Source organism: Onychomys torridus, chromosome X (genome assembly GCF_903995425.1).
Source record: "Onychomys torridus chromosome X, mOncTor1.1, whole genome shotgun sequence".
NCBI lineage: Eukaryota > Metazoa > Chordata > Mammalia > Rodentia > Cricetidae > Onychomys > Onychomys torridus.
This window is the reverse complement of record NC_050466.1, coordinates 82,775,997-82,776,753: the sequence shown is the minus strand read 5'-3', so window position 1 is coordinate 82,776,753 and position 757 is coordinate 82,775,997. Positions and strand designations below refer to the sequence as shown.

At 42.1% G+C, this 757-nt stretch overlaps 1 non-coding gene across 1 annotated transcript; it reads right to left on the bottom strand.

The window, feature by feature from the left end:
• Positions 1–377: 377 nt before the first annotated feature.
• On the bottom strand, positions 378–495 carry LOC118574897. The gene has a single exon (XR_004943774.1). It is a non-coding gene; the product is annotated as a small nucleolar RNA SNORA16B/SNORA16A family (small nucleolar RNA).
• Between the last annotated feature and the right edge of the window lie 262 nt (positions 496–757).

Here is a 757-nt window from a genome sequence, read left to right as displayed (position 1 = left end):
ATCTAAATTTTGAACATTTATTTTTTTTTGAAAACTGATTATTTGATCTTTAAAAATACCATTTGAATTCTTCATTTTTTTTTTTTTTAGTGCTAACACAGTTATCCACAATGATCTTACAGTTCCCCGAACCTATTGCTAAGAAACAGAATGACCTACCTGGCCTTAGCTTACAGGGGAATGACCCAAAGCATTGCTGTGTACCACTAGATGTTTCCAGGGGGAACATACTTGCAAGTGTCCCTTTGTGCTGCTTCTTGAGCTCACCAAACTGCTCCCCAAAGCTCTATTCCGCTGGTGCTTTGTTCGAGTCAATAGTTGTGGGGTATCTAGTGTTACCAAAGTTCTCTGGCTGCGTCTCAGAAGTGTCAAGATGAAACTGTTTTTTCCCAAGATCTTACAGATGTGTTCTCGTCAATATGAACCAGGAGAGTTGGGGAAAACTGTTAGGGCTTCCTTTTGACCACAGCAGCTGCAGCTCTGATAAGGGCTGCATTTGAATTGTTTGAAAGGCATTGAAAGCTACATTAAAACAATCTTTTCTTTATCCCCTCGTGTGTGTGTGTGTGTGTGTGTGTGTGTGTGTGTGTGAGAGAGAGAGAGAGAGAGAGAGAGAGAGAGAGAGAGAGAGAGAGAGAGAGAGAGAGAGCGCTCATGTGGAGTTCAGAAGACAACTTTCAGGAATCAGTTCTGTCCTTCCACTATTTAGGTTTCCAGACTCAGTGGCAAGTGCTCTTACCCACTTAGCCATCTCAGC